This window comes from Callorhinchus milii, unplaced genomic scaffold (genome assembly GCF_018977255.1).
Source record: "Callorhinchus milii isolate IMCB2004 unplaced genomic scaffold, IMCB_Cmil_1.0 Scaffold4, whole genome shotgun sequence".
NCBI classification, from domain to species: Eukaryota; Metazoa; Chordata; class Chondrichthyes; order Chimaeriformes; family Callorhinchidae; genus Callorhinchus; species Callorhinchus milii.
Window position 1 is genome coordinate 972,479 of NW_024704745.1, and position 13,947 is coordinate 986,425.

A 13,947-nucleotide genomic window follows, 5' to 3' on the forward strand; every position below is an offset into this window, starting at 1 on the left:
GTGTTCTGTGAAGCGCTTTGGGACGTCCTCCCGACGTGAAAAGCGCTATATCAAATACAAGGATTATTATTATTATTATTATTATTTGAGACATCTCGAAGACGTGATAAGGCGCTGTATCAAATGCAAGGATTATTATTATTATTATTATTATAATAAAACAGTGTGGACTATGTGTGTGCAGTCACAGTGCTGGCAACATATAATTCCGGGTAACCGTCAGCTATCAAATCTATCACGCATTTGCAGGACAGAACTTTAAAGGGGTACACGAGGGTTGGAGGGTCTTTAAAGAGCCAACGTTCTGAGACAGTCTGCTCACAAAGGGAGAAATAGGTCATGTCAACGTGACAGATTGTTTTTGATTAACATTAATCCTTACATTTGACATAGCGCCTTTTCATGTCTTCGAGGCAAAAAGCGCTTCACAGGATTCGCTGTCGAGTGGATTAACTGTGTATTTTGTGGGGCGAAATGCAGCAACGAATTATGCGCAGTGTAAACAGTCGTGGATTGAGTGACCAATAAAGTGTTACTGTTGAACAGACAGATAGAACCTGAGGTTGTTAAGGATGTAGCCTCTGCCCTCCAGCACTGTGTCAGACTGAACTCGTAGAACCATAGAATTATACAGCACAGAAGGAGGCCATTCAGCCTATTGTGTCTGTGCCAGCTCTTTTAAAGCTGTCCAAATCAATCCCACTCCCCCGCTCTCTCCCCATAGCCCTGCAAAATTGTTCTCCCCCAAGTCCTAGGCTCTCATTTGAGATCTCCTCAGAGCCAAATGCAATCTGCTTCCTGAGAAGAGTTTGTGTGGGTTGGTGTGATGGGACTGACATCATTTGCCCGACATTGCTGCAAGAGATGCAACAAACGGGTAGTCTCGAACTAATTGAGTTGAAAGGCTGGAACCCACAACCTTTGACTCAGAAGAGAGAATGCTTCCTACTGAACCAGCCAGACTGACACTTTATAATCCTTGCATTTGCATTTGTTATAGCACTTTGAGAGATAACGTAGGATTTAACACCACCTTCACTTTACTTTTCGATAAGCGAGATGGTAAAAGTGTGACTGTTTTGTTTCTCCAATATGTTTTTTTTGGTACTTTTTATCTTATTTATTTATTGTCAGGCCTTCAGATGGAAGACGCCATTTCTTGGTTGGGAGGACATGTGGCAGTGTCATTCCTAGACCTCGGTCTACGCTGCTCTGACGATGCAAGGAGTCAGTGTTCACCTCAGCAATTGAGAGGTAGGATGCTTTTTTTGATGGGGTGGGTGGTCAACTGGGTCTTTGACACACGCAGAAACCCATCACCATTGCTTAAGAGTCTCCAAACCAAGCTGAGAATTCCACGTACCCCACCTACACATGGAAATCCCAGAGATAAATTGTTGGAATGGAACACGCGCTCTCTCTCTCTCTCTCTCTCTCTCTCTCTCTCCTTCTCTCTCTCTCCCTGGAGGGAGGCATCCTGGTTACCTGGCTCAGCGCTAGAAGGTCGTGGGTTCAAGCCTCACTTCGGGATTTGAACTCGCACAGACATGGCTGACCCTCCAATGCTGTGCCGGATGAGACGTTAAACTGAGGTCCTGTCTCCTTGTTCAGATGGGTGTTAAAAATCCCCATGGCACTACTCGAAAAGAGAAGGGGGCTTTCTCTCTCCTGTTATTGTGGCTAACAATCCCCCAATATAATTACTCATTCACTTCACGGTGGTTTGTGAGACCATTTTGTGCGCCAATGGGCTTCACAGTACAATGCTGGGCTTCGAGATCTCCTCAAGATGTGAAAGGCGTTCTTCCAAATGAGAGGATGACTTATTAATATCCAATACAATGAGGAACTCTATTGCAAGACCATGGTCTGAAACTCTGCAGCGTGAGGAAGAATAGTCTGGTCAGTGTTCAATGTTTTGTGGAGTCCTGTAGCTCAGCTCGCCTTGCAAGTGAGAGGACCCGGGTTTGATTCCCGGGCAGGGCGAAACGTCAGGAAAGTTTCCTTTTTCCGCATGCCTCTGTTTACCTAGAAGTAAGTAGGATCACGGTTGTTAGTCGATTGGTGGATCGTTTCTGTGTGTAAAAATCCCTCCAGTAAAATAAAAATAATCATTTGGTCACTCAATCCATGACTGCTTATGGGACTCTGCCTTACGCAATTGGCTGCCGTGTTTTGTGCACAAAATACACCTTCTGTATTGAGACGTCTCAAACACAAGAACCTAAGAATTAGGAGCAAGAGTAGGCCATTCGGCCCCTCTAGCCTGCCCCGCCATTCAATAAGATCATGGCTGATCTATTCTACCTCCACGCACCTGCCTTTTCCCCATATCCCTTAATCCCTATATCCACAAGAAATCTCACGAAGACGTGATAAAGTGCTGTATCAAACACAAGGATTATTATTGTTGTTGCTGAGCCTCATCGAGGGTTTGGGGAAAGGTATCCATGTGAGTGAAACTCAATTTCCCCCCTCCCTGCCTGCTTGTTAATTTAATGTTTGGGGTTGAAATTAATCCAATAAAAAAAACGGAAGCATAACTGCAGCTGCTGGGATCAATCTTTTTTGCTTTAGAAAAAAAAGCTGTGTTGTGCAACACCGGATAAAGGAAGGGAAACAACTAAGCAGAAATGTTCTGCTCATCCGTTCTCCTTTCCTCTTCCTTCTCTCAGTTACATCATCGATCTTTGACCCTCGATCTTAAGGAGCAGTCAGACTGAACACCAGTCCAAGAAGCATACGTTGGATTTTTTTGGTCAGCCGGGTCTCTGACACATGTGGAAACCCATCGCCATTCTTAAGAGTAAGAGTATCCAAACTAAAACATGTATCCCACCTACACTTGATACGAAACTACACACAGTCCATATTGCTCCTTACAGTCATTTTTTTTCTGTCGTAGGAATATACGTTAAAAAAATAATAATTTGGTCACTCAATCCATGACTGTTTGCGGGACGCTGCTGTGTGCAATTGGGTGCCGCGATTCGCCCACAGAAAACAATCAATTCACTTTACAGCATATTCTGTGAAGCGCTTTGAGATGTCTGAACGACGTGATGAGGCACTATATCAAATGCAAGGATTATTATTATTATTACACACGGAAATCCCAGAGATAGATTGTTGTAGTGGATTGCGTTCTCTCTCTCTCTCTCTCTCTCTCTCTCTCTCTCCCTGGAGGGACACATCCTGCTTTACCTAATTCCAGGAAGTATAACGTGCAGTTGGCAAGAGCCAAGGTTTGGTTCTCGATTCTAACATTCCGTTGCCCAGCATGAAACCATGAAGCAGGTTCAGCTCCAAGGAGAACCCCCGCTTACCTCTCCTCCACACTCCCCGTAGGATAGAAGAAGCATATGCCCAGGGGCTCAAGTAACAGATCCTTGAATTTGTACCATTTGGTAAAACATCTGCACTTTCCTGTCTCCTCATGTTCCTCTGCAATGACCAGGGAATCCCGTTTGTGGGACGCTGCTGTGCGCAATTGGCTGCTCTGTTTCACCTGCAAAATATACAGTCAATTCACTTTACAGTACATCTTGTGAAGCGCTTTGAGATGTCTCGAAGATGTGATAAGGCGCTGTATAATTCGCAGGCGGGTGTTGGGGGGGGGGGGGGGCGGTGCAGGGGATCGGGAGGACGACAATAGAGGGAGCAGCCAGGTTTGAGAAGGTTACAGAGGCAGGGAGGTGTCGAAACCATAGAGGGATTTAAAGGTTAGAATGAGGATCTTGAACTCGATCTTCTGGGAAGCCAATGGAGGATGGGCGAGAGTGGGGCTGATAGGCTCAGGAGCCCTAGTGCAGGGACTGTATTCCGAACGGCCTGCAGTCCATAAAGGGAAGAGCTTGCATTTGGTGTTGGAGTTGGAGAGTTGGCGGAGTGACGTAAAGATAATCAACATTAGGAGCAGATCAGGGCTGCTACCATAATACTGGACAAAAAAGGTGTGCGCGTGTACATTAATGACAGCCTTGTTAGCACTGTTTTCCAAAAGGGCATTTCCTTGTTATATAGAAAAGCCTAGATATTGTAGCTTTGAACAGTCAGCCTGTGGGGACTGTTAATCCTTAATTATCACTTGGTCAACACTGCTAACAGCCATAATTAAGAAGTAAACATCGACCTGCTTACAACCGCAATTAAGTCAAAGATTTTACATGCATTTTACTGAGCTGCGTACGCAATATCCCACGTGGGTAGAGATTATTTTCGAAACAATAACCATGTGCTTTTTATTTCGGTTCGGGAATAGTCATAAGCACCAATTGTCTACCTGTGTGTAATAATAGTAGTAATTATAATAATCCTTGCATTTGATATAGCGCCTCATCACGTCTTTGAGACGTCGCAAAGCGCTTCACGAAATATACTGTAACGTGAATTGACTGTACATTTTGTGGGTAGCCTGTTGCGCACAGCAACGTCTCACAAACAGTGGTGGATTGAGTGACCAAATTATTAGTATTTTTTTTTGAAGGGATTATTACCCCCAGAAAATCGATCTGCCAATTAATTAACAACCAGGTTCCAACTTATTGCTGGGTAAACAGAGGCGTGTGGAGTAAGGGAACTGTAATATGGATCTAGAATCCCCCGCTTTGCTGGCTCCCTGTTTCCCAGCAGATCGAAATCCTCGCCCTCACCGTCAAATCCCTCCCCAGTCTTGCCCCATCCTATCTCTGTGATCTTCTCAAACAGGCAGCCTGGCCACTGTCTTCCCTCACTGCACTGGCCTGCTTCGCCTCACCTGTCCTAACCATCCCACCATTGTTGTTCAGGCTTCCAGGCTGTCTGCCCCTACCTTCTGGAACTCCATCCCATAGTCCCTCTGACTTACTCTCCCTCTCTCATTTCTTTCAAGGTCCGTCTCAAGACCTTCCTTTTTGGAACCGTGTCTGTGACTGGTGCTCACTCCCCCACTGGAGCTCTCTACTCTAACCGCATTCCCTGCTCTCTCTCTCTCTCTCTCTCTCTCCCCATCGTGTCTGTGCTGGTGCTCACTCTCCCACTGGAGCTCTCTACTCTAATCCCATTCCCTGCTCTCTCTCTCTCTCTCTCCCCATCGTGTCTGTGCTGGTGCTCACTCTCCCACTGGAGTTCTCTACTCTAACCCCATTCCCTGCTCTCTCCCCCCATGCTGTCTGTGCTGGGGCTCGCTCCCCCACTGGAGCTCTCTACTCTAACCCCATTCCCTGCTCTCTCCCCCCAGCGTGTCTGCGCTGGTGCTTGCTCCCCATGGGAACTATTTATTCAAATCGCAATCCCCTGTGTTTTCTGCATGCCCTTTAATATTATTTTTTCAGTTCCAACAATCCTCCAGATAGAATTAGTCATTCGCTTCAGGCTATTTGAGTCAGAAGGTTGTAGGTTCAAAACCAACATCGGGACTTTTTGCTCACAGTCTCTGCTGACACTCCAGTGCAGGGCTCAGTCCTTTTCCATCCTACCTCTTCAGACTCAATTTATAGCACTATTCAGAAAGTGAGGAAGTTTCCCCCAGTGTCCTGGCTAATAATTCACCCATATAAAAAATGGGGTCATTCAATTCAAGGCTGTTTGTGGGATACAGCTGTATGCCAATTGGCTTCCGAGTTCTCCTACAAAGTGCACAGTCACTACACTTGACAGAAAACCTGTGAAATACTTTGATCTACATGAAAGTCGTAGATCAAATGCAAGGGTTAGTTGTACGTCACAGAGTATGTAGCAAACCCCTTCTGTTGGGGCATAAGATCTCAAAATAATAATCATAATTCTGGCATTCAGAATAGCGCCTTATCACATTGTCAAGATGTCTCAAGCCACAGGATTTTGCTTCAAAGTGTGAACAAAGTCTTTCTGTACACAAACTCAGCAGCCAATTTGCCCACAGCAACGTGCCACCAACAGCCATGAAATAATAATAATAATCCTACACATTTGATACAGCGCCTTATAATGTCGTTGAGAGGCCTCAATGCGCTCAACAGAATATACTGTAAAGTGAGGCGACTGTGCATTTTTTGGGCGAAACGCTGCAGCCGGTTAAACGACTGCTCAGGCGAGGTAGAGGAGGGGTAGGGGAACGGGTGGCGATCAAATCGGTCAAACTCCTTAAGAAAGGAGAGGAAGAAAGGGAAGAGAGAGAGAAAGAAAGACAGAGAGACAGAGAGAGAGAGAGAGAGAGAGAGAGACTTTGGCAAAAGTCTCGAGTAACGCACATTTCTTGCTGGTCAGCATTGGTCCTCCCCGTTATGTCATTCCATGGAATTCTGCTGTACCTCACTGTCTCTCCACCCACACAGGAAACTCATTCTAACAGGTGGTAAAAGAGCTTCACAGAAACACGTCTGGCACCAGTGGTTACTGCTTGTGGGCTGCTGACTCACGGCTTAATTATGAGGCCAAGACAATGGTTTCAAAGTCGGTCTGTAAACCTAGAAGCGTCTTAGCGTCAAACTAGTGGTACGGTAAATTGAGGACAACCATCAAAGAATTTTTTTTTGTGTACGGTTTGAAAAAAAAGAAGATGCCTTGTTTTTGCTCCCTGATTGTTCCAGCAACCTTGAAAGGCCTGTGAGAAGAAAGGGGAACTCTTAGTCACAAGGAGATAGAAGCGTGTGTCATTCCCCTTCACAGAGTGTTGGCATCGTCGATGAAAGAAACGGTGCCGCGTAGCACGATTTCAAAGATGCTTCTTTGTTTTTTTTAACCCCTTTTGACACAGTCTGAAACGAAACCCACGCAAGATGCGATAGACTTGGCAAGTAACACTGTCGAAGCTGCAAGCACATGTTGATAACAAGGTGTCTGTCTGGCTCGGTTAATAGCACTCTCGCCTCTGAGTCAGAAGGTCATGGGTTCAAGCCTCACGATAAGGCATTGTTGATCTTCGTTTACAAGTTTAAATGAGGTGCTGAGGATTGTACTGCATTGTCGGAGGTGCTGCTTGTCCTTTGGATGAGTTGTTAAACCCAGGTCCTCTCTACCTGTTCAGGTGGAGGTTAAGCATCCCACTACACTACTCAAAGAGAAAGTAGTTTCTTCTGGTGTCTTGGCCAGCGATCTCCTTAAGCCCAGACAAAATTGATCATTCACTTCGGAATGTTTGTGGGACATTGCTGTGCGCAAGTTGGTCACCGCACATGACAGTAAATCCTGTGAAGCACTTTGAGTTGGGTCTCGATGTAAAGCGCGCACGTTTCTCTGTCGACTGGAGAATTTGATGCCCCGATTGATTTCCTGTTTGCTGAGTGTGGCGCGGATGGGAAATTATGGCCCCCCCCCCTATTATGTGATAATTAATCCACCCTCCAGAATTCCACTATTTTCATTTATAATCCATAATCTATCATCTGCAGTCGGATGTTTGATTTCATCCGTTATGTCCCTGTAACCGATCACTGAACTCTTACTGTTCTGTGCTGTGTTTCAGGAGAATGTAAGGTAAGGAGGTATTTGGGTGAATGCCCCATATAATGTAGTGCAGCCATTAGCCTTACAAGACAAGCAAAGACCCAGGGTTTTAGCACCGAGATCTGTGTAGAGCCAACTAGGCCTAACTTGCGGCATTTCTTTAGTGTGATTTATTGATAACAACAGCAACAAATGACATTTAGACGGCGCCTTTCATGTCAGGAGGATGTCCCAAGGCATGGACAGTCAGGGATCCGAGGGTGACGGGTAGGAGGGTGACCGAAGGCACGTCGAAGAGGAGGGTCTTGAGACAGATTCCTATTTACTGCTAAGTAAATAGAGGCATGCATGTGGAGCACATTATTATTATTATCATTATAGAAACTTGCCCAATATTTTGCCCTGCCTGGGAATCGAACCCAGGTCCTCTCGCTTGCGAGACGAGTGCTCTAACCACTGAGCTACAGGACTCCAAGTCCTGAATTGATATGTGACCAATTCAATTGAGTAATCCCCTTGAAAAGAGAAGGTTTGGAGGGGGAGCCTTATAGAGGGGTCCCTGATGGAGAGATATAAGATCTTAAAAGTAACTGAGAAAGTAAACCCACATGGAATACTTTCAACTCCGTGACATCTGCAGTTACCTTTCTGCAGTTGAATGACGACAAGGCTTTGCTGCTTGGCTCCCGTCAATACCTTCTCACCTCATGCTCTGACAGCCTTAATCTACGGGGATGGATGCTCTACCACACAGAGCAAGTGGCTTATCCCACGCCCAACTGTCCTTTATAGCTCAGGTTCGTGCTCTCAGCTTGTCTCCACCACCATAACACTGCTCACAAACTCTCCCCTCAGACTACTGAGATCTTAACATAATAATCATCATCATAATAATAATCTTTGCTTTTGATATTGATATAGCGCCTTATCACGTAGTTGAGGTGTCCCAAAGTGCTTCACAGAATATACTGTGAAGTGCAGTGGCTGTGTAACATGGAAGCCAATTGCGCACAACAGTGTTCCACAAATAATCGTAGATTGAGTGACCCCATATCTTTTTGAGGGATTATTGGCCCTGCGAAGCGATCCACCAATTGACCGACAAGCAGGTTCCTATTAGGTAAGCTGGCATGCGGAGTAAGTAAATTTGCTAAGGTTCGATTCTTCTTCTTATTATAAGTTGAAAAGATAACAACACTGTGAAATGGTCTCCGTTTCTGCCTGCTTTGCCCTGCCGTTGGACCGGTCCTGGTGATGGAACTCATTTCACTTTGAATATCGTCATCTTAATCAGCATTATTAAAACAACGTCTTGAACAAAAACTTGTATTTGGATAGTTCCCTTCACACCTGAATCCGTTCTCTCCCCATAGCCCTGCAAATTTGTTCTCCCCAAATATCTATCTACTTCTCTCCTGAAAGTGTCTTTGTTGGAAAACACGACTAGCCCCTTCGAGGTCAAAGTTTGATCTCTGGTCTATGTTGAGTGATGGGATTTAGAGGGAGAGAGGGAGGGAGAGAGCAAGTTTTGAGAGGGTTTGAAAAGCCCACATAAAAGTTAGCGGCAGATGGATGGATCAGGTAAATGCTGATGTGCTTGTGTTTTTTTATTCGCAGCAAAGGAAATTCAAAACTTTGTTCAACGAATAAATCCAGTGAACCAGCTGTTGTGAATTTAAGACGTCCTCCCAACCTAACAATTACCAGTTACAAACATTAGCATTGTATGGTTTGGGGGGAAAGGCAGAGATATGAGCAACAAACAGGTCACTAAAAGAGTTGTCAATTGAGATCAGATTCAACCGAAGGCAATTAGAATATAAAGGCTCTAATGTATTATTTTTATTGAACAACTGAGTAAGATAAGATATTGCAAAACACCCTGCGATATGTACAAGTGATACTGTATTTACAAAGGTGAGTCTGTTCATTCTCTTTAACTCTTTGAATGTCTTTTTTTCACATCGAGGCTTTCCATAACACGCAGATTGCAAAAGAAAAAACATTTCATTTTACGAGATGGAATATGATTTTGCCTTAACTTGAATCGCCTTTTTTTAAAAAAATGTTTAACTTAAATTGTATTAGTGTAATGTTTTGGAGATCTGTAATGGTGGCGGTTTTGCATATCATTTGCTGGAGAGGGATGGATCTCGGGCTTTTGAAGCGGACCCCGACCGAAATGATTGTCGGAAAATGACTTCGACAGCAGCAGAGTTTAGAACAAGTTCCCGCTGACAAGCTTCCTTACTCCACACACCTCTGTTTATCCAGCAGTAAATAAGAAGCCGGTTGTTAGTCGAATGGCGGATCGCTCTCCGAGGGTAATAATAATAATACATTGGCCTCTCAACTGTTTGTTGGACGCTGCTGTGCGCAATTGGCTGCCGCGTTTCGCCCACAGAAATACACAGTCAATTTACTTTGCGGTATGTTCCTTTGAGACGTCTAGGAGACACGAAAAGGCGCTCTATCAAAGGATAGAGAATTATTGTTACAATGGTGACTATAATACGGCGTTGAGACAACGTTGAGAATCCAGCCTTTAGTTTTATACATTTAATATATACATTGTATATATCTTTTAAAAATAAAAAAACGAACCGTGGCGAGAAACCAATGGTTGAAATAGCTCCACGCAGACTCTTAAAGGAACAGAGGCGCTGTTGTACCGAACCATATAGTTCTATTTGCATAATAAGCAAAAAGGGACTGTGAGTCAGGTTTGCAAACTTCCCGCCTCTGCTATTTGCTAGCTTCTGCCAAGGGGAGGGCAGGTGGGGTGGGAAGGGCAGACTCCAATATGCGTGTGTATATTGTGTGTGTGTAAAAAAAAGATCGAGCTCACACAAGCCACGTGATTACTGGAGCCCCAATTGGATCGAGCTGCCAAAGGGGAACAGTTAATTTTGTAATTTGGGTTGTGTGAAACTCTTTGGGCCCTCATAAACAACCACAGAACCACAAGTTGGGTGCAGAACAGTCACACAACAGTGGGTCCGGGATATTGGTCAGCAAATAGCAACTCATTCTGATTTTAAACCACAGAGTGCCAAGCGGCTTCGTAGAGTGGTAAGCGTCGCCTGACCACAAACGCGCTCCACTATTTTTACATTTCAGACCTCAAGAAAGTACCTTATCTTCTCGTTCGCAGCGCTGAGCGAGGGAGGGAGTGAGGGAGAGAGGGAGGGAGGGAGTGAGGGGCGGGCGATACGGTAAAGGATTTTGACAAACATGAACGGTGGAGCGAGGAGTCCAACTTTTAAACTGTGTCGATTTTCCTTTGACCAAGGTGAGGTGAGGTGAGGTGAGAGAGCCACGGCAGCCAACAGAGACAGCTCCGGTTAAGGCAATAACCATGGCTTCGAACAGCATATTTGAGTCATTTCCTTCGTATCAACAGTGCTTCATGAGAGGTAAGGAGAAACGGTTTTAAAAGACGTTTTGCGCACCCCGGTGCCCGTCCACAAAAGTTGGTCTTAGCAAATAAGCAGAGGAAACGGAATTCGAGACGGTTTACTTACTGGCTTTGCGGCTGATGCAGGAAGAGGGGCAAATTGCTCTCTACGAGTTGTTTGTCTGCTCTAGTTTGCTGTTGTATAAGCACGGCTCGATTGGCAATTTTTGCTCCGTTTTTTTAAGCCCCAAAGATATCGATAGACGGAAAAGAAACGATACGTTCTCGGTGGCTGTGCGGGAGTTTCGTTCAGCAACTCGCCACTCCCCACCCCACCCCAGAGCAAACCTCGCTCGCTGTGCTGTTTTTTTGTCATAGTTTTTCCCTGAGACAAGTTCCCAGCGTTTTAGGAGAATCACTGACGGGGATGTGTGTGGTTGTGTTTGTATCACAAAGGCAGCGAGTCAGTCAGTCCGTCAGTTAGTCAGTAGTCAGTCAGTCATCCAAGGCATTAAGAAACCAGAAGGTTGCATGTTCATGTTTAGTAGCTTATGTCACCTTTGAGTCACCAGCAGTCAGTCATCAAACTCTCTGCATAGTAAACCTCTTTCATATAACTAAACACCGCAAAATTATAAACATCATGTTTGTACCAGCAGATGGGGAGAGGATGGGGGAAGTGTGGGTGGGTGGGGGGGGAAGGGTAGGGTGGGAGGGTGAGGATGTGTGTTGGGGTGGTGGTGGGGGGTAGAAAAGAGTCTTTTCCCAGCCGTTGCTGAACCCTATTGCGAGTCAGAGCCAGAGCTATGCGGGGACAGAGAATGAGATGCTCGCATTGTCCCAACAGTGGTGGCGAGATGACTCGCACATTCCTGCAGCATCATTCAACTCTTGCAGCCGTGGCCGCAATCCTAGTGCAAACTTGCTAACAGCTCCCTTGGCTCTGCAAACGGCTGCTTCCTCCGTCTTGTTAACAGCCAGAGGAAACAATATTCATCAAATAACAAGGAGGTCCTTCCTGGAACTAGTCTGCTATTTTTGTGTGTGAGTGTGTGTGTGTGTCTGTGTGTGTGTTTTCTAAGAATATCTTTCCCGGGAAACTTATTGAGGAAATTTTGTAATTTTGATAAGGTAATAAAGAGGGATACGTAAGTAATGTCGGTTTACACCTTTAGGATCAGCCGCTAAAACTGATGGAACTGATCTGTGGGGAGAGTGGAGGTGGGGTGGGGAGGAGAGTGGGGTGGGGTGGGCGGGGGGTGGGGGGGCAGTGGGGAGGAGTAGCAACAAAACAAATAAATACAATGGTTAAAACAGCTTTCGGTTCAACAGAAAGTGAAAAAAAGGGGATGGGGCGTTGGGGAGCAATGATAGATAGAAACGGTTACGTTAGCAATGAAATACAGAATCGTGCCTTGCTCCACGAGGCAACCAATATCCTGAAGCCAAACACTTTTATTGATAAGGCTCTTCTCTCCCACCCCCCCACCCACCAACACTCCCCCCTCCCTCCCCACTCACCCCTCAACCCCACCCCACCTTCCTGAAAGATGTCCAGTTTGCTCTACTTCCCCTTTGTAATTTCCACCCCTTGTAGAGAACGCTCTGTGAGTGTTAAGATACGGAGCGAGAACATAATATATCCGAGACCTCGTGGGGTTAGAATAATAATCAGTTGGAGTGGACGAATTGTTTTAGCTGCCGCGTTCTCACAGTCATTCAGACGGATTGATCATTACAAGTGTCCGGGAGAGAACATGTCTCTGTGTTTCTTTTCTGTGAAAACACTGACAAAATTTATTGCACCGTGAACAGCCTGATATTGTCAGTGGACGGTGGTCGGTTGTGGGTTGTGGGGCGAGAGGGGCAGAGGGAAAGGTGGTGGTGGGGGAGGGAGGGTGAGCCGGGGAGAAGGGAAATAACAAGTTGTTTTCTTCCATATATTCCGCTTTATCAGGTCTCACAGAAGGAAATCCATAATTCTCGCAGGCCGATACAGCGTTGAAGTGAGAAAAAGAGAGCGCGAGAGAGAGCGCGAGAGAGAGAGCGAGAGAGAGAGAGCGAGAGAGAGAGAGGCAATTGTTCTATTCTGAGAAAAGAGTGGAAGAAACTTGACGTATAGAGTGTGGTACACCACAGAGGATATTGGCTATTCTATCCTCCCACACCAGGCTCTCTCTCCTGCTCTCACAATAGGAAACCGCTGAATTTCTACCATCGGATGAAACATTCCCACAGCGTGGGGAGATGGGGGAGCGAGCGCCTTCGGGTTCTGAACGACAATGCCCCCCTCCCCCATATTGCATTTGAACGTGCCGATGTTCATGTTGGGGGTGGCGGGGGGCCTGGGGGTCGCCTCAAAACCCTCGGCGAGGAATTCGCCGACAAGCATGGGTGGGTGGGGGGGGATACAGTGTGTCTGGATCGCACTTAAACACTCGGCCCGCTGTTTAATTCTGCAGGGATTCCTCCAGTCAAAAAAAGTGAACCCGCAATTCACTGGCAGGCGCACCATGTGCAGACAGTGCGCCACACGGCAAAGGCTTTGATAGTTTCTCCTTCAGTCTTCAGGCTTCAGTCAAATACTTCAAGAACCTCACATTCGTGTTCAAGTCCCTTCACTCTCTGGCACCTCCTGGCCTCTACGACCTCCTCACTCCCCAATCCACCTCCCGGCACCTCCGCTCGACCGGCTCCGGCCTCCTGCTCGTCCCTCGCACCCTCCGCCCCACCATTGGAGGTCGTGCTTTCAGCCACTGCGCCCCGAAACTCTGGAACTCTCTCCCTCTATCCCTCCACCTTGCCCCCTCTCTCCCCTCTTTCAAGTCCCGCCTGAAAACCTTCCTCTTTGCCTATGCTCGGAGTCAGTCTCCGCCATTGTTAAGTGCTCTGAGACTCTATCCTGCGTGGAGGGTGCTATATAAGTGCAAGTTGTTGGTGGCGTTGTGTCCGCCGCTTTGGCAGAGGGGCGTTAGGCATTTTGCTGCTGACCAGATAACCATGAGAGAGAGAACTGGCATGTACACAGGCCGACAGACTGGGGCGCTGCTTAATCTGAATCATTGCAATCTGTCAGTAACAGAAGGGAGCAAATCAACCAATGCAGGTTGCACCTAGAATTGCACACAGGTTCCACCACAAGATTG